At 42.7% G+C, this 19,923-nt stretch overlaps 1 pseudogene; it reads right to left on the reverse strand.

The window, feature by feature from the left end:
• Nucleotides 1–873: 873 nt before the first annotated feature.
• On the reverse strand, nucleotides 874–2,193 carry LOC110290322 (general transcription factor IIE subunit 1 pseudogene; annotated as a pseudogene).
• Between the last annotated feature and the right edge of the window lie 17,730 nt (nucleotides 2,194–19,923).

Genomic DNA, 19,923 nt, shown 5'->3' on the forward strand with positions numbered 1-19,923 from the left:
AAATAAAGGCTTTGATGACCTTTGGAAGAGTGAGGAGAGCTGGGCAATCAGCACTTCTCTACTGCTCTGGACTGGAAAGGCTCTTCAATTCAGAGCACTAGCATAGGTCTACGGAATAAGTGGGGGAAGTGGGGGAAGTGGGGCCAGTCTCAGCTTTAAATCTGAGACTTCCAAATTGCTCTGAGGCAGCTCTAAGGCACAGTTCCCAGTGCTCTGTTCTTCAACACTGGAGACTCCTTACCTAACCTGCTTTGTTATCTGTCACCTAAAGTATAGCTCAAAAGGTCTATGAAAATGAAACAATCTACCAGCCTTATGCCTTCTACAGACATGGATTCTAGTTTACACACAACCCTAAGATTCAGGCACCCCTTTCTCCTGTACTCCTAGGAGAGTGGACCCCACTCAGTTTTGAGGAAGGTGACATGTTTGGGTGTTCCCCTAAGCAGTGGTCTGTTTCTTGGTAAGCTGCTTTGGTTGACAGGAATATAAGGAATTGTCTCAAATGCCTGACCACAGTGCAGCTACAAGACTAGGGGATGTTTAATCCAAAGTAGGGTTCTGAAGAGACAGGAACATTTTAGTCAGGGTGAGAAAAATATGTCTTAAAAGGGAAAAGGAAAAAATAGATAAGGAAATAGAGAAAGATATTAATACTTTAGTAATAAGAGGGAACTGAATATAACCTTTCTACCTTTCTGGGATGTTCCTTACAGTAAAAATAAATAAATAAATAAATAAAATCATTTTCTCTTACTATGCGTCTGTATTAGATTAACAGGTGCTTTACATAAAGAGGTGGGAAGGCCCTTAAGCACTTGATGGGAAGTTTCTCTCTGAAATGGGCTAACGGCAGGAAAAAGCAGGGAAAGCTCACTCAAAGAGATCCCGAAAAACGCGCTGACTTATGGCTATGTATGCTTCCTTCTCTTCTGGTGTCATCTGGGCTACCAGCTCTGGCCGCTGGCTAACTTCACTGAAGGAAAATGGATAGCCAGCCACCATAACAGTGGGGTCACCTGCTACTTCCTCAAACTCTTCGTCTTCCTCATCTTCATGGCGATGAGGAGGAGCGGCAGCTGCTGGCCGGGGTGGAAAGCCGTCGTCCGACTCACTGGTCTCACTCTCAGAGTCACTGTTATTAGCAGCCCTCGCCAGAGCCGCTGCTCCCACCGAGCCAGCTGTGGTCGCCGAAGAAGTCTTTTTCTCATGAATGAGTAGAACGCGCATGACCACCTCATTGTCATCAGGCCTTGTGCGGGCTTGCTTGCGCTCCTGAACTGTGTCCACATCCATGCCACCTTCCTTCCTCTCTTCAGAACTGTACGCCCCTGGGACCGTGCTCTCTCTCAACCAAACGGGTCTCTGTTTGGCAGCTTTCCCTTCCAGCGAGGTGTGATGCATAACATCTTGGTCATCCGTGTTGATGACAACATTCTGAGTATACAAATCCGCATAGGAGGGGGCTTTGTTGGTCTGTGCCTCCCGGTGACATCCACCTGCCAGGCCAGCAGCTCCAGCAGCAGTTGCTGCTCGGTCCTTGCTCAGCTTCAGGGCTGGGATTGCCATGGGTTCTGGTTCAAGTATTGCGTAGGCCAAGTTGACATCCTCTGTCTCTCGAAGCAATGCATAAATGGGCTCAATTTGTTCATTAAATCTTGCCAAAAGCGCGCGAGCATCTTTTTTGGGCATTGCTGGTTCATTTTCTTCTACCTCTGTGTGGCAAAAGGTGCAGCAGAAAGTTCCTGTCGTAGGTTCAAACAGCCGATTAGCATCTAGGTCAGTGAAAGTGCTGCAGCAGACAGGACATTTGAAGGAAGCCTGACTGGTGGAACTTCTCTCATCCATTTCAATCCTCCTTCTCATGTGGTCCAGCTTATATTTCACTACGTTAACAAGAGTGCGGTAATTGATGAAGTAGTAGTTATGGCGGGTGGTCTTCCCATCTGCAGCAGTCTCTGCCCTCATTCTGCATTTGACGAACTTGTCTCCCTTTAAAGTATTCAAAACGGATCGAAGTTGCTTCCGATCAAACTTGAGCAGCTCCAGCATGTCCTCTTCTTTTACACAGGGGTTCCGGATCAAGATGTCCAAGGCCAAGACATGCTCAATACCATAAAAGCCCCGGACGACATACTTGGCTAGCCGCTTCAATGCCGCGGGAACTTCAGTGAGAACATCTGGGTCTGCCATCTTCAACAATAAGCTTCACCTTCCAAGTCAGCTCTCCAACAACGGCCAGCAGCAGCTGTGAAGGGAAAGCCAAGGATCTAGCAGATGCTCTGTCCTACAAGGCAAACAGGCAAAGAATAGAGAATCTTCCTTCTTCCAATGTCCTTATATAGGTCTTCAGCAGAAGATGTGGCCCAGATTAAAGGTGTGCGCCACCACGCCCAGATCTGGGATTTGCTTTGTACCAGATGACCTTGAACTCAGTGATCTCCTTGCCTCAGTCTCCTGGGATTAAAGGCGTGTACTACCTCATTTCATGGCCACTATGCCTCTAGATCTCCATGCCCAGATCCAGGTGAGAAACTTGTATTTCCCCCCTCAAGTTTAGGATCACGGGTGAACCTTCCAATTCTGGATTTGAAAGACCCCGAGAGGAGCCCCTCACTCAAGCCTCGGGACAATAGTGAACCCCCAAGAACTCACTAGAGACCAAGCTTGGTCAACTTGACTATATCTGGAATGAACTACAATCTGAAAGATCCTGACAGAATGTAAAAGGTCACAGAAGCCCTGAAATTGGCAAAATAGATTTCATTGTTAGTAGAAGTAGCTTCACTGATTTAGAAAAATAGAGGTGCCCAATGCTCTGGCTGCTCCTTGAACCCGTGTGTCTGCCAATGTTCTGACTGTTCTTTAATCCAGGTGTGTGCCCACATGAGGCTTTATTCGGGGAAAGCCAGAGCTCTGGGAACGACTCATATCCCACGCAGGGGTAAAGGAGTCGCCCTCGGGGGGAAAGGAGAAGCGGGGAGTAGGGGATTTCCAGATCTAAACAATGTCTATTCTCAAGAAATGGGTATGGGAGGGGTACAAGGAAAGAGTCTGGTGCAGGTGTAGCAACTCCGGATTGGCCCGGCTGTGGTTGCTGGGGAGATTTTTCGACTCTATCCCAGCAACCATTATCACAAACACCTGGCAGTGAGGTGCAGCAGTGGGCACACACCTGGTTAGAACATTGGCAGACACACAGGTTCAAGGAGCGGCCAGAGCATTGTGCACCTCTATTTTTCTAAATCAGTGAAGCTACTTCTACTAACAATGAAATCTATTTTGCCAGTTTCAGGGCTTCTGTGACCTTTTACATCCTGTCAGGATCTTTCAGATTGTAGTTCATTCCAGATACAATCAAGTTGACCAACCTTTTTAAAGACAAGATCTCCCCTTGGCCTGGAAACCCTAGGCTAAGGCTGTCAGGTTAGCAAACATCAGGGATTGGGGCATGCTGTCTTATCTATTGTGAACCCATTATGTACAACTGTGCATCTGTGTCCAGAAATCTGTGTTTCCTTGTAATTATCTACCACCTATTGCTTTTTTTGAGTTGTTTTTATTTTTAATTTATTTTATTTTATATTTATTTATTTATTTTTGGTTTTTGTAAGTTTGTTTGTATGTTTTTGAGACAGGATTTCTCTGTATAGCCCTGGCTGTTCTGAAACTCTCTCTGTAGACCAGGCTGGCCTCGAACTCAGAATCTGTCTGCTTCTGCTTCCCGAGTGCTGGGGTTAAAGGTGTGCACCACCACTGCCTGGCTTATTTATTTATTTTACACCCTATATTTTATTCCTACCCTCTGACTGTCCAACCTCCCATACCTCCTCCCCATCTCCCTGTTTCCACGTGGATATCCCCACCCCTAATCCCACTGACATCTAAACTCCCTGGGGCCTCCAGTCTCTTGAGGGTTAGGTGCATCATCTCTGAATGAACACAGATCTGGCAGTCCTCTACTGCATGTGTGTTGGGGGCCTCATATCAGATGGTGTATGCTGTCTTTTTGGTGGTCCAGTGTTTGAGAGATCTTGGAGGTCCAGATTAATTGAGACTACTGGTTCTCCTACAGGATTGCCCTTCTCCTCAGCTTCTTTCAGCCTTCCATAATTCAACAACAAAGATCAGCTGTTTCTACCCATTGGTTGGGTGCAAATATCTGCATCTGACTCTTTCAGCTGCTTGTTGGGTCTTCTGGAGTTCTTCGGTCAAGCTAGGCCCCTTTTTGTGGGTGCTCCATAGCTTCAGTAATAGTGTCAGGTCTTAGGATCTCCCTTTGAGCTAGATCCCACTTTGGGCTTGTTGCTGGACCTTCTTTTCCTCAGGATCCTCTCCATTTCCATCACTGCAATTCTTTCAGACTGGAACAATTATGGGTCAGAGTTGTGATTGTGGATGGCCCCCCTCTCCCTCATTTGATGTCCTGTCTTCCCGTTGGAGGTGGGCTCTATAAGTTCCCTCTCCCTACTGTTGGGCATTTCATCTAAGGTCCGTTCTTTTGATTCTCTCACCTCCTAGGTCTTTGGTGCACTCTGGAGCCCCCCACAACCTCATTTCTCCCAAGGTTGCCTGTTTCCATTCTTTCTTCTGGTTCTGGGAGCTTCAGTTCTTCTGGTCTTGGGGGCTTCAGTTCTTCTGGTCTTGGGGGCGTCAGTCCTTTTCCCTCACCCAATACAAGATCAGGTTCCCCTCTCCACCTACCTCGACTCCCTCCTCCAACCTCCTTGTCCACTTTCCCTTCTAGGTCCCTCCTTCTCACCCCACTTGTGATTGCTTTCTTTTCTCCTTCCCAAATGGGACTGAGGTGTCCTCATTTGGGCCCTTCAGCTTGTTGACCTTTTTGAGTTCTGTGGACTGTATCTTGAATATTCTGTACTTTTTTTTTTTTTTTTGGCTGACATTCACTTATTACTGAGTACATACCATGCGTGTACTTTTGGGTCTGAGTTACCTCACTCAGGATGATATTTTCTAGTTCTATCCATTTGCCTGCAAAAGTCAAGATGTCCTCATTCTTAATAGCTGAATAGTAGTAAACGAACCACATTTTCTGTATCCATTCTTCTGTCATGGGACATCTAGATTGTTTCCAGCTTCTGGTTATCACAAATAAGGCAACTATGAACATAGTGGAACTTGTGCCCTGTGGCATGGTGGTGCATCTGTTGAGTATATGCCCAAGAATTTCAGGTAGATCTATTTCCAATTATCTGAGGAGCGTCTAGATTGATTTCCAGATTGGTTTTACCAGTTTGCAATCCCACCAGCAATGGAGGAGTGCTCCCCTTTCTCCACATCCTCTCCAGCATGTGTTTTCACCTGTGGTTTTGATCTTAACCATTCTGATTGGTGTAAGGTGGAATCTCAGGATCGTTTTGATTTGCATTTCTCTGATCACTAAGGACATTTCTTTAGGTGCTTCTCAGACATTCGAGATTCCTCAGTTGAGAATTCTCGGTTTAGTTCTATATCCCATTTTTTTGACTAGGTTATTTGTTGTTTTTTTTTTTTTTTTTTTTTTTTTTTTTGGTGATTAGCTTCTTGAGTTCTTTATATACTTTGGATATTAGCCCCCTATTGGATGTGGGGTTAGTGAAGTTTTTTTCCCCCAATCTGTAGGTTGGTGATTTGTCTTATTGACTACGTCCTTTGCTTTACAGAATCTTTCCAGTCTCATGAGGTCTGATTTATCAATTCTTGATCTTAGAGCATGGACCATTGGAATTCTGTTTAGGAAATTTCCCCCTGTGCTAATGAGTTCGAGGCTCTTTCCCACTTTCTCTTCTATTAGAGTCAATGTATCTGGTTTTATGTTGAGGTCCTTGATCCACGTGGACTTGAGCTTTGGCAAGGTGAAAAATATGGGTCTATTTCTATTTTTCTCCATACAGACAGCCAGGTAGACCAGCACCATTTACTGAAGATGCTTTCTTTTATTTTTTTTTCATTGCATATTTTTGGCTTCTTTGTCAAAGATTAAGTGTCTGAAAGTGTGTGGTTTTATTTCTGGGTCTTCATTCTATTCTATTGATCAAAGTGTCTGTCTCTGTACCAATACCAAGCAATTTTTATCACTATTGCTCTGTAGTAAAGCTTGAGGTCAGGGATGGTGATTCCCCTGCCCCCGGCCGTTCTTTTATTGTTAAGAATTGTTTTCGCACCGGGCATAGTGGCACACGTCTTTTATCCCAGCACTCAGGAGGCAGAGGCAGGAAGATTTCTGAGTTCGAGGCCAGCGTGGTCTACAAAGTGAGTTCCAGGACAGCCAGGGCTATTCAGAGAAACCCTGTCTCGAAGAAAAAAAAAAGGAAGAAGAAGAAAAAGAAGAAAAAGAAGAAAGAAGGAGAAGAAGGAGAAGAAGGAGAAGAAGGAGAAGAAGGAGAAGAAGGAGAAGAAGGAGAAGAAGGAGAAGAAGGAGAAGAAGAAGAAGAAGAAGAAGAAGAAGAAGAAGAAGAAGAAGAAGAAGAAGAAGAAGAAGAAGAAGAAGAAAAGTATTGTTTTCGCTATTCTGGTTTGTTTTGTTTTGCCTTTCCAGATGATTTTGAGAATTGCTCTTTTTTTGTCTCTGAAGAACTGTGTTGGGATTTTGATGGGGATTGCATCGAGTCTGTAGATGGCCTTTGGTAGGATGGCCATTTTTACTATGTTAACTCTGCCAATCCATGAGCATGGGAGATCTCTCCATTTTCTGAAATCTTTGATTTCTTCTTGAGAGACTTGAAACTGAATCCAAGAACACATCAAAACCATCATTTACCACTATCAAATAGGCTTCTTTCACTTGTTTGGTTAGAGTTACCCCAAGATATTTTATATTTTTGTGGCTATTGTGAAGGGAGTTGTTTCCCTAATTTCTTTCACAGACTGTTTATCATTTGTGTAAAGGAAGGCTACTGATTTATTTGAGTTAATTTTATATCTGTCCACTTTGCAGAAGTTGTTTATCAGCTGGAGAAGTTCTCTGGTAGAATTTTTGGGGTCGCTTATGCATACTATCATATCATCTGCAAATAGTGATACCTTTATTTCTTTTTTACCATTTTGTATCCCCTTGATCGATCTCTTTTTGTTGTCTTATTATTTTATCCATCATTTTGAGTACTATATTGAATAGATGTGTGGGTAGTGGGTATCCTTGTCTTGTCCCCAATTTCAGTGGGATTGCTTCAAGTATGTTTTCATTTAATTTGATATTGGCTTTTGGTTTGCAGTAAATTGCTTTGATTATATTTAGGTATGGGCCTTGAAATCTTGATTTCTCCAATACTTTTAATATGAAGTGGTGGTGTATTTTGCCAAATGCTTTTTCTGTATCTAAGGAGATGATTGTGTGATATTTTTCTTTGGGTTTGTTTATATAGTGGATTAAGTTAATGGATTTTCATATATTAAGCCAACCTTGAATTCCTGGGATGAAGCCTACTTGATTGTGGTGAATGATGGTTTTGATGTGTTCTTGGATTCGGTTTGCAAGAATTTTATTGAGTATTTTTGCATCTATATTCATAAGTGAGACCGGTCTGAAGTTCTCTTTTTTGATTGGGTCCTTGTGTGGTTTAGGTATCAGAGTAATTGTGGCTTCATAGAACAAGCTAGGTAGTGTTCCTTTTCTTTCTATTTTATGGAATAGTTTGAGGAAAATTGGTATCACGTCTTCTTCGAATGTCTGGTAAAATTCTGCAATAAATCCATCTGGCCCTGTGCTTTTTTTGGTTGGGAGGTTTTTAATGACTTCTATTTCTTTGTGTGATATGGGCCTGTTTAGATAGTTTACCTGCTCTTGATTTAACTTTGGTATGTGGTATCTGTCTAGAAAACTATCCATTTCATCTAGATTTTTCCAGCTTTGTTGAGTATAGGCTTTTATAGTAGGATCTGATGGATTTTTAAAATTCCCTCCATTTCTGTTGTTATGTCTCCCTTTTCTTTTCTGATTTTGTTAATTTGGATACTGCCTCTCAGCCCATTAATTAGTTTGGCTAGGGGTTTATTTATCCTGTTGATTCTCTCAAAGAACCAGCTTCTGGCTTTGTTGATTCTTTGTATTGTTTTCTTTGTTTCTATTTGGTTGATTTCAGCTCTGAGTTTGACTATTTCCTGCCTTCTACTCCTCTTGCCTGAGTTTGCTTCTTTTTGTTCTAGAGCTCTCTGGTATGCTGTTAAGTTGTTAGTGTAAGATCTCTCCAGTTTCTTTACCAGGGCACTTAGTGCTATGAACTGTTCTCTTAGCATTCCTTTCAGTGTGTTCCATAAGTTTGGGTATGATGTGCCAACATTTTAATTAAATTCCAAGAAGTCTTAAATTTCTTTATTTCTTCCCTGACCAAGTTATCATTGAGTAAAGAGTTGTTCAGTTTCCACGTGTATATGGGCTTTCTGTAGTTTTTGCTGTTCTTGAAGACCAGCCTTAGGCCATGGTGGTCTAATAGGATGCATTGTATTGTTTCAATCTTCTTATATCGGTTGAGGGATGTTTTGTGACCAATTATATGGTTGATTTTGAAGAAGGTGCCATGAGGTGCTAAGAAGAAGGTGTATTCCTTTGTTTTAGGGTGAAATGTTCTGTAGATATCTGGTTTGTTTGTCTGTTTGTTTTTGTTGTTGTTTTTTGTTGTTGTTTTTTGTTGTTGTTGTTGTTTTGTGAGACAGGGTTTCTCTGTATAGCCTTGGCTGTCCTGGAACTCACTTTGTAGATCAGGCTGGCCTTGAACTTAGACATCCACCTGCCTCTGCCTCCTGAGTGCTGGGATTAAAGGCGTTAGCCACCATGCCCAGCATTAAATCCATTTGGTTCATAACCTCTCTTAGTTTCACTGTGTCTGTTTAGTTTCTGTTTCAATGACCTGTCTATTGGTGAGAGTGGGGTGTTGAAGTCTCCCACTACTATTGTGTGGGGTTCAATGTGTGTTTTGAGCTTTAGTAAAGTTTCTTTTATGAATGTGTGTGCTTTTGCATTTGGGGCATTAGATGTTCAGAACTGAGACTTTCTCTTGGTGGATTTTCCTCTTGATGAATATGAAGTATCCTTTTTCATCATGCTTGATAACTTTTGGTTGAAAGTCTATTTTATTGGATATTAGGATGGTGACTCCTGCTTGTTTCCAGGGACCATTTGCTTGGAAGACCTTTTTCCATCCTTTTTACTCTGAAATAGTGCATGTCTTTGTTATTGAGGTGTGTTTCTTGTATGCAGCAAAACGCTGGATCTTGTTTTCATATCTAGTCTGTTAGCTTATGTCTTTTTATAGGTGAGTCGAGTCCATTAATATTCAGAGATATTAAAGAGAGATGGCTGTTGGCTCCTGATATGTTTATTTTTGAAGGTGGCTTTATGTGCTTGTGTTTCCCTCCTTTTGGCTTTGTAGTGAGATGCTTAATATCTTGTCCTTTCTTTGGTGCAGGTACCTTCCTTGTGTTGGAATTTTCCTTCTAGGATCCTCTGTAGGGCTGGATTGGCAGACAGATACTGTTTAAATTTGGTTTTGTCCTGGAATATTTTGGTTTCTCCATCTATGTTGATTGAGAGTTTCTCTGGGTATAGTAGTCTGGGCTGGCATTTGTGTTCTCTTAGAGTCTGCATGACCTCTGACCAGTTTCTTCTGGCTTTCATAGTCTCTGTTGAGAAGTCTTGTGTAATTCTGATAGGTCTACCTTTGTATGTTACTTGGCCCTTTTCCCTTTCAGTTTTTAATATTCTTTCTTTGTTCTGTGTGTTTAGTGTTTTGAGTATTATGTGACGAGAGGATTTTCTTTTCTGGTCCCATTCATTTGGTGTTCTATAGGCTTCTTGTACCTTTGCAATCTTTCTGTGTCCTCAGTCCACCTGCCAATTCTGCCATACTCAGGAGAGTCTTGGGTAAAGGGAGTGAAATATAGATGTTCTGTTTAGACCTGAGAGTTCCAGTCTTTTATTGTGTACCTTGGTCAGTTGTGGGTGTTTTTGTTAATTAACATTTACTGGATGAAGAAGCTCCTCTGATGAAGAATGACTAATGCAGTAATTTGTGGGTATAATGATAAGTCATTAGGGGTTGGTTTAATACTATGTCCATTTAGCAGAGTAATTGTATTAGATTCTTCCTTAGGGCCTATGACCTGTCTAGCCACAGGTTATGGTTCATAATAACACAGACAGGTAATGGTTTCAACTTGTGTAGCTAGCCTTAGGTACATAGTTGGTAACTCCCATAACATTTATGCCATTAATGTACCAGTGGACATGTCTTGTCAGGCTGATCACTGTTGTAGCTTGTAGGGAACAAACCTGCATAACATTTGTGACTGCCTTTCTCTTCTGGTAGTGTGGAACATTACAGCACTACAAAAGCTAGTAAGTAGGCTGTGACTTCCAGGTGAGTTTCAACTTGCTTTCTCCTTGTTATATGAACTTAGTGTATGGTGTCCTCAGTAATAGGGTCTTGTAGGCATACATTTTTTTGAAATCTACATTTAATAAGGATTTAACCTTTCCTCTAGCCCACCACTCAACAGAGGTAGTGGGAGAGAAAAGTTACTAGGATGTGGGGGAAGTGGACCTATTCAGCAATAGTTCTTTGGGGTGATCTTGATCTTCTTGCTCAGCAGTTCAGTCCCATAGCAAACACCAAATACGACTCAGCAGCTGCAGACCAGTCCTCTAGGCAGGCAGACAATAGGTGCAAACCAGTAGCAACAGTCCAGTCCTTTTAGCCAGCAGGGACCAGGCAGCTGTAGCTCAATCCAGAAGAAACCACCAGGCTCACCAACTGGTCTGAGGTGAGGCCACAGAAGTGACAAGTTGCCTGAAGGAACCTTGAAAGCAGTTATTGGGTGAGTTTCTCTCAATGGCAGCAATATCACAAGTTGAGCTCAACAACGCTATGTAAAGCAAATCAATCCATGATTGTGGTTAGTGAAGACTAGCGAGATAGAGCAAACCAAAGCTCAGTGCTGTGGGGTCATATTTATACTCCTTCATTCTGGGTCCTTTTACGTGTTTACTATATCAAAACATCCTTTCACCTGTGTCTGCTTCAGGAAAACATTCTTTCATGTGTTTGCTTTAGCAAGACATCCTTTCACCTGTGTGCCTCAGCAAAACATCATTTGACATAACTTTCTAAAGAAACTAGAAGTTTCCATTTCAGGGTCTTACTGTCAAGTTATGGTGGGTTAACCAAAAGTATTGGAAATAGCCTGTAAAGTTTGGGGTCCATTGGATCTCTCTTGTCAGTGAATTCAAAGGAGACAGCCCATTTCTGGAACTGATCTTTTTATTTGTTATCCTGTGAAGTCTTGTAGAGGCACTGTTGTTCCATTATGGGTATCTTAGTTAGGATTTATTGCTATGAACAGACACCATGACCAAGGCAACTCTTATAAGGACAACATTTAATTGGGGTTGGCTTACAGGTTCAGAGGTTCAGTTCATTATCATCAAGGCAGGAGCATGGCAGCATCCAGGCAGGCATGGTGCAGGAGGAGCTGAGAGTTCTACATCTTCATCTGAAGGCTGCTAGGAGAAGACCAGCTCCCATGTAGTTAGAAGGAGGGCTCATTGCCCACCCCAACAGTGACACACTTCCTCCAACAAGGCCACACTTCATAATAGTGCCACAACCTGGGCCAAGCATATTCAAATTACAATGGGGGTAATGTTTAAACTCTTTACATATGTGCCTGAGTTTTAAAATGTCTTTAGTGTTAGTTATAACCCAATCCCAGATTCCCTCACTCTCCCGCACCCCACTCTGCATAAATTCTTCCTGTACCTTTTAAGCTTTTATAACACTTTGTTCTATCTCCCTCCCAAGATGACCCGTATGCTCCCTTACTAACTTTCTTGACCATTGTGGCTATTTCAAATGAAACACAGGTATCTGAAGATTTAAAACTAACTTCCACAAAGGAGAGAAAGCATAAACATTTATCTTTCTGGGGCCTGACTATCTCATTCATAGTGATTGCTTTCACCTCTACCCATTTATCTGTGAATTTTATAATTTCTCTTAACAGCTGAGTGGTATCCCATTGTGTAGATGTAACACATTTTCATTATACATTCATCAGTTGATAGACATTTAGACTGTTTCCATTTTTTGGTTATTGTGAATAGAGCATTACTGAACATGGATGAGCAAGAATCTCTATAGTAGGATATTTTGGGGCATACACTCAAGAGAGGTACCACTGAATTATCTGATAGCTCTATTTCTTCTGCCTTTTCTAGGGCTCTCCCCACTGATCTCCATGGTGGGTGTACCAGTCTGCATTTCAACCACTGTGACCAGCAATGAGGACATTGCTTGTTTCCCTGCATTCGCATTGGCATTTGTCATCATGTGGTTTTTGTTGTGTAAGATTTTTGGTTCTTAGCCATTTTAACTTGGGTAAATCAAAATCTGAAAAATAGTTTTAATTAGCATTTCCTAATGGCTAAGGATGCTGAATACTTTTAAACATGTTTCTCAGTCATTTGCATTATGTCTTTTTGAGAAGTCTGTTTTAGTCTACCACCACCACCACCACCACCACCACCACCACCACCCCTTTGTGAGACAGGTTCCCACTCTATAGCCCTGGCTGTTCAGGAACTCACAGTGTAGAGCAGTCTGGTCTAGAGATCACAGAGATCTTCCTGCCTCTGTCTCTACCTCTGCTTCCTGAGTGGTGGGATTAAAAATATATGCCATTGCAGCCATCCTTGCTCCATCTTCCATGTTTTAGTTAGGTTTGTTTACTTGATTTTTAATTTTTAAAAATCTTTATATCTTCCAGATACTACCACTCTGTCCAAATACTAACACTCTGTCCAGTGCATAGCTGGTAAGGATTTATTTTCCCATGTAGGCTGCCTCTTCATTCAGATGATGGTATCCTTTGCTGTACAGGTGACTTTTAGTTTGATGAGATTCCCAATTTATTGCTCATTGCTTTTAATGCTTGTGTTGTTGGAGTCATGTACAGAAAGATCCTTCCTATATATCAATGAGCTCAAGTACATTTTATAATTTCTCATCCATCAGATTCAGGGTACCAGGTTTTATGTTGAGTTCTTTTATCCATTTCATGTCGAGTTTTGTGAAAGACTTACATCTCACCCTGACAGAGAAGGATCAAGTTTCCTTCTTTTACACGTAGCTATTCAGTTTGACCAGAACCTTTTGTTGAAGATGCTGTCTTTTCTCTAATGTGAATAATTGGACTCTTTGTAAAAAAAAAAAAAAAAAAAAATCAGGTGCCTGTTGGAGTTTGGGTTCATGTGTGAATCCTCAATTCTATTCCATTGGTCAAACAATCTACTTTTATGTCAATATCATGCTGTTTTTATTATGATTGCTCTAGTTTAACTTGAAATATGGGGTGATGATACACACACCCTCAGCAGTGTGTGTGTGTGTGTGTGTGTGTGTGTGTGTGTGTGTTGGCTATCCTAAAACAACCTAATGTTTCTATATGATGCTCAAAATTATATTTTAATTTCTGTGAAGAATTTCATTAGAGTTGTGATGGGGAGTGCATTGAATTTGCAAATTGCTTTTGGTAGGATGACCATTTCACAATACTAATTCTACTAATCCATGAGCATGGGAGGTTTTATCTTCTCGTGTCTTCTTCAATTTTCTTTTTCAATACCTTCAAGTTTTCATTGTACAAGACTTTCACTTCCTGATTAGATTGATTCCAAGATACTTTTGAGTCTACTGTGAATGCAATTGTTTCCCTGACTTCTTTCTTGATATGTTTCTCACTCATGCATAAGAAGGCTACTGATTTTTGTGTGTAACTTTGTATCTTGCTATTTTGCTGAATGCATTTAATTAGCTGTAGGAGTCTTTAAGGTCTTCTATTTATAGAATCTTATTATCTGCTAGAAAGAACATCTTGACCTCTGACTCTCCTGTTTGTACCTTCCTTATTGTCTTCATTTGTTTTTATTGCTTTATTTTAACCTTCAAATATAATATTAGTTATGAAGGAGAGAGTGGACATTCTTATTCTTATTTCTTATTTTAGTAGGATATGCTTTGACTTTTCTCTACTAAGCAAGTTGTTGGCTGTAGGTATGCTGTATATTGCCTACTATATTGATATGTTCCCTGCATTCCTAGATTCCCTAGAACTAAAGTTCCTAGAACATCGTGATTGAATGCTGAGTTTTGTTGAATGAGATTTTGCCTAATGAAATGATCATGTGGTTTCTATCTTTTATGGCTTATTTTTGTCGCGGGTTACTGTACTGGCTGGTTTTGTGTGTCAACTTGACACAGCTGGAGTTATCACAGAGAAAGGAGCTTCAGTTGAGGAAATGCCTCCATGAGATCCAACTGTAAGGCATTTTCTCAATTAGTGATCAAGGGGGAAAGGCCCCTTGTGGGTGGGACCATCCCTGGGCTGGTAGTCTTGGGTTCTATAAGAGAGTAGGCTGAGCAAGCCAGGGGAGGCAAGCCAGTAAAGAACACCCCTCCATGGCCTCTGTATCAGCTCCTGCTCCCTGACCTGTCTGAGTTCCAGTCCTGACTTCCTTTGGTGATGAACAGCAGCATGGAAGTGTAAGCCGAATAAACCCTTTCCTCCCCAACTTGCTTCTTGGTCATGGTGTTTGTGCAGGAATAGAAACCCTGACTAAGACAAATTGGTACCAGCATAGTGGGGTATTCCTGTGACAACCTGACCATGTTTTGGGGAGGACTGTGGAAGGACTTTGGAACATTGGGCTTGAAGATCCATTCATTGTTAAGAGCTCTGTCAGATGTTGTGTAGGAGCTTGGAAGATAATGCTGAGAACAGTGCAGAAGATGGAGGCCTGGTTTGTGAAATTTCAGGGGGAAAATTAAAGAGACTCTTCAGGGCCATTGCTGTTTTTATTGTGAAGATTTTGTAGTCCTGTTTAGCTGGGGCTGAAGAATCAGCTGTGATTAACAAGATACCAGAACTACTAAAGCAAAAACTTTGCATTACTGGGACTATTGATGCTGGTTAGCTGGAGCTAAGAAATTAGCGGTGATTAAGAAGAGACCAGCATCGTTGAGGTGACATCTTCTGGGAAGTGTTTTCTGAAAGCACAAAGAGGCTGTGTTCCAGAGATAGGCAAGGTTGTACTTCTTCTGCAGTGGGACTTGGTAATGTGTAAGGGTCACCCAGGTGGTACTGGTTTTGAAGGCATGAAGGGGTCACACAGCAGCTCAGGCTCGGCACTGTGAGAGGCCATGGAAGGCCATTGGTGAAGGTGCAGCCTCAGTTGTAATTGAAGGCCCAGGACTGAAGGGGTCATGCAGTGTTTTGGAGATGCCAGTACCACGAGATGACCACCAAGAGCAGCAGCAGCAGTGGAGTACAGGCATCTGGAGCCTAGAGGACGATGCGTGTGCTACAAAGGGCATGGCTGGAGAAGTGACCCAAGCCCTTGGAGGAGCCCAGAAGATCGTGAGTTGGATCCCAGACGTTGGACGGTTGGAGATTGATTTTTGCTTTGATTGTGACTGTGCCCTGATATTTTCCCTCTTGAAGGAAGAAACTGTTTTAGTGGAGCCCACAGTTAAGAGACTTTTAATTGCAAAAAGACTTTGGATTTTAAAAGAGATGGATATTTTAAAGAGATTGAAAATTTAAGAATATGTAAATACTGTGGGACTTTTAAAGTTATTTAGATCTTGGAGATGAATAAGAATGTAAGGGTTGAGGCTTACTAGTGATGTGTTTGTGTGTCAAGTTGACAAGGGGTCAATTGTACTGGCTGGTTTTGTGTGTCAACTTGACACAGCTGGAGTTATCACAGAGAAAGGAGCTTCAGTTGAGGAAATGCCTCCATGAGATCCAACTGTAAGGCATTTTCTCAATTAGTGATCAAGGGGGAAAGGCCCCTTGTGGGTGGGACCATCCCTGGGCTGGTAGTCTTGGGTTCTATAAGAGAGTAGGCTGAGCAAGCCAGGGGAGGCAAGCCAATAAAGAACATCCCTCCATGGCCTCTGTATCAGCTCCTGCTCCCTGACCTGTCTGAGTTCCAGTCCTGACTTCCTTTGGTGATGAACAGCAGCATGGAAGTGTAGCCGAATAAACCCTTTCCTCCCCAACTTGCTTCTTGGTCATGGTGTTTGTGCAGGAATAGAAACCCTGACTAAGACAGTTATATTCATTGATTCCTTATTTTGAACCACCTGTGCTGCTGAGATGAAGACAACATGATCTATGTGAATTATCTTTTTGATGAATTCTTGAATCTAGTTTACAAGTATTTTATTGAGAATATTTGAATGTTTATTAAAAGTATTGGTCTAGAATTCTCCTTTTTTGGGTTGGGTCTTTGTATGGTCTTGGTTTAGGAGTAGTACTGGCTTCTTTGAAAAAAAGTTAGAAATGTTCTTTCATTTTCTGTTTTGTAGAATAATTTGAAGAGCATTGGCATTAATTCTTTAAAGTTCTGCTAGAATTCTGTGCTGAATCTATCTTTCCTGGGCTTTTTTAGTTGGGAGACTTTTAACTACCACTTCAGTATCATTGGGAGTTAAGGCTCTTTTTTTTTTTAAGATTTATTTATTATTATATCCAAGTACACTGCAGCTGTCTTCAGACGCACCAGAAGAGGGCGTTAGATCTCATTACGAATGGTTGTGAACCACCATGTGTGTAAGGAGCCGCCTTCACATTCGCCAATACAAGATGGCGCTGATGGCACTGACACCCGTGTTCTAAGTAGTAAACAAGCAAGCTGCGCATGTGCCGGGGTAGCTTTCCACGCCATGTGCTCTGCCTTTCCCGTGACGACAACTCTGGCTGATGGGCTGCAGCCAATCAGGGAGTGACACGTCCGAGGCGGAGGACAGTCCTCCATAAAAGGGAGGGGGCTCCGCCATCTCTCTCTCTCTCTGGCTCTCTTCTCCACTGGTTCCTGATGGGGTAAGCAATAAAGCTTGTGCTGCAGAAGATTCCGGTTGCCCTGAGCGTGTTCTTACCAGGGGGACACACAAAAGCGCGGGCAATAAATGGTGCCGGAACCCGCGAGCTGCTACATCACGGAGAAGGAGCGGTTAATGAAGTGTTCCCGGAAACAGACTGTTGAGAAGGATCCGGCGTAGATTCAGAACTCTTCAGCTGGGGAACGGATGCGCGTTCGTTACAGCTTTACAAGGTATGTCTGGTCTTGAACTTTCTCTAGTGTTAAAAGCCCTTTTATTTCTTTTCATATGTCAACAAGCAGTTAAGACAGGGTGGAGAATTCTGGACAAAATTCAAGACAGTCTATCAGAAGTAAAGCGGGGAGAGAGAGCAGGAAAAAAGAGAAAGCATGGCGCGCGAAATAAGTATACAGGCCTTTCCACGGGTCTTGAACCCGAGGAAAAGTTAATGTCAGGGAAGAATACCTGGGGAGAGACTAGAAGGAAAGAGGAGAAAAAAACAAAGGAAAAAAGAAAAATTAATGTCAGGGAAAAATACCTGGGGAAAGATTAGAAGGAAAGAGGAGAAAAGAGATGAGTTTAAAGAGCCAGTTCTTAGTAGCTGTGAATCAGATAAAGAAATTAGCCCTTCTGAGAAAACAGACTTGGAGGAGGGAGCAGCTCGTTATGAGAGAGAAATTCGAGCTTTTAAGTCAAGAAAAAAGCCAAAAGCGGCTGGCAAAGGCCAGCTTGCTGCTTGGCCTCAGGGCAGTCGGCTTCAGGGTCATAGTGCACCTCCGCCCTATGCGGAGCCCCCGCCCTGCGTAGTGCGTCAGCCCTGCGCAGAGAGGCAGTGCGCAGACTCGTTCATTCCAAGAGAGGAACAAAGGAAGATGCAACAGGCATTTCCGGTCTTTGAAGGAGCTGAGGGTGGGCGTGTTCATGCTCCAGTAGAGTACAGGCTTGCCGGCATGGCACTAACTCCTGCCGACTGGCAAATGATTGCAAAAGCCGCTCTCCCCAATATGGGCAAATATATGGAATGGAGAGTTCTATGGCAAGAGGCTGCACAAACGCAGGCCCAAGCAAACGCTGCTGCTTTGACTCCAGAGCAGAGAGATTAGACTTTTGACAGGTTCAAACCTTGGCAGCCACATCTAATGATTGGACAGTTTTAGTTACCTCCTTTTCAGGACAAATAGATAACCATTATCCAAAACATCCAGTTTTACAGTTCGCCCAAAATCAATCTGTTGTGTTTCCACAAATAACAGTAAGAAACCCACTTAAAAATGGGGTTGTGGTATATACTGATGGATCAAAAACTGGCATAGGTGCCTATGTGGCTAATGGTAAAGTAGTATCCAAACAATATAATGAAAATTCACCTCAAGTGGTAGAATGTTTAGTGGTTTTAGAAGTTTTAAAAACCTTTTTAGAACCCCTCAATTTTTTAGAAGTGGCTGGAGTGATTAAGCCTTCCAGTAAAGTTGCCAATATTTTTCAGTAGATACAATTAGTTTTGTTTGCCTCTCCTTTAACTGGAGAAAAGGCCTCACATGTGATTCAACATTGCCTTGAGGCATGGAGTGCTTGGGGGAAACCCAAACTCCTTAAGACTGATAATGGACCAGCTTATACATCTCAAAAATTCCAACAGTTCTGCCGTCAGATGGACGTGACCCACCTGACTGGACTTCCATCTAATAAAACAGAAAGGGGGAGTCGAGGAGGCTCTACCCCGAGTACCAAGAGTGTCTGTGTCTATGGCACTCTTTACACTCAATTTTTTAAATCTTGATTCTCATGGCCATACCGCGGCTGAACGACATTGTTCAGAGCCAGATAGGCCCAAAGAGATGGTTAAATGGAAAGATGTTTTAAATAACAAATGGAAAGGCCCGGATCCTATTTTGATAAGATCCAGGGGAGCTGTTTGTGTTTTTCCACAGAATGAAGACAACCCATTTTGGATACCAGAAAGACTCACCCGAAAAATCCAGACTGACCAAGGGAATACTGATGTCCCTCGTCTTGGTGATGTCCAGTGCGATAACAACAAAGGGAGAGCAGCGTTGGGAGATACAGAATTGGACGGCTAAATTTGAACAGACCCTTTGAAAATTGAGACTTGCCCCACGCACTTGGACCTGTCCCTGACCTAAGGACTATCTTTTCAACATTTTCCTTCTTTAAAGAATGGGTGGGGGTGGAATTATTTGGAGCTGTTCTTTGCTGTGGATTAGTGTTGCTTCTTTGATTGGTCTGTAAGCTTAAGGCCCAAACTAGGAGAGACATGGTGATTATTTCCCAGGCGCTTGCAGCACTAGAACATGGTGCTTCCCCTGATATATGGTTATCTATGCTTAAGCAATAGGTCGCTGGCCACTCAGCTCTTGCACCCCACGAGGCTAGTCTCATTGCACGGGATAGAGTGAGTGTGCTTCAGCAGCCCGAGAGAGTTGCATGGCTAAGCACTGCAGTAGAAGGGCTCTGTGGCATATATGAGCCTATTCTAGGGAGACATGTCATCTTTCAAGAAGGTTGAGTGTCCAAGTGTCCTTCCCCCAGGAAAAACGACACGGGAGCGGACCAAGACCCCTTTGGGTGATGAGCCTGGGAGGAGGTTTTGTGTAAAGCCCCTATTTTACACACTGGGGATTTGACCTCTATCTCCACTCTCATTATTATGGGTGGCCTATTGCTCTTATATAAAAGAAAAGGGGGAGATGTAAGGAGCCGCCTTCACATTGGCCATTACAAGATGGCGCTGATGGCACTGACACCCGTGTTCTAAGTAGTAAACAAGCAAGCTGCGCATGTGCGGGGGTAGCTTTCCACGCCATGTGCTCTGCCTTTCCCGTGACGACAACTCTGGCTGATGGGCTGCAGCCAATCAGGGAGTGACACGTCCGAGGCGGAGGACAGTCCTCCATAAAAGGGAGGGGGCTCCGCCATCTCTCTCTCTCTCTGGCTCTCTTCTCCACTGGCTCCTGATGGGGTAAGCAATAAAGCTTGTGCTGCAGAAGATTCCGGTTGCCCTGAGCGTGTTCTTACCAGGGGGACA

Source organism: Mus caroli, unplaced genomic scaffold (assembly GCF_978045245.1).
Source record: "Mus caroli unplaced genomic scaffold, Mus_caroli_1 scaffold_2, whole genome shotgun sequence".
Lineage (NCBI taxonomy): Eukaryota > Metazoa > Chordata > Mammalia > Rodentia > Muridae > Mus > Mus caroli.